The sequence below is a fragment of the Penaeus monodon genome, chromosome 30 (genome assembly GCF_015228065.2).
Source record: "Penaeus monodon isolate SGIC_2016 chromosome 30, NSTDA_Pmon_1, whole genome shotgun sequence".
In the NCBI taxonomy this organism is placed as follows: domain Eukaryota; kingdom Metazoa; phylum Arthropoda; class Malacostraca; order Decapoda; family Penaeidae; genus Penaeus; species Penaeus monodon.
In genome coordinates, this window is record NC_051415.1 from 10154473 (window position 1) to 10154949 (window position 477).

The window sequence follows — 477 nt, forward strand, 5'->3', positions numbered from 1 at the left end:
CAGTATGTGAGAAAAGACAATTTTCACATATAGCCATATGGCACATAATCCTTTATTCTCCAGCACATTTTCTTTCTTTTTTCCTTTTACTATTCCTTCCCCTCTCTACTGTGTACCCCAAGGCAAAGGAGAAATATAACCCCCTCCCACAACCTCCCCCCGACCCCTCTCGCCCTCCCCGCCGTAACCCTCCGCCTCCCTCTCTTCATCCCACACGAGTCCTCATCTCCCTCTCCCACACTCACTCTCTCCTTCGTACCCTCCTGCTGCCACCACCAACCCTCCATTCCCCTGCCTCCGTCTCCTTTCCTCCTCCCCAACAACTCCCCACCCCTTCCCCCATCCCCGCTACGAGAGTCTCCCCGACAGACAGACAGGAGCGGATGCAGCAGGGCGGGGCTCGCGCGTGGCTGTCAGTCATCCGCTTGTATGACACGCGCTGAGTATGAATGTCTCGCAATACACTTTATCACAAGC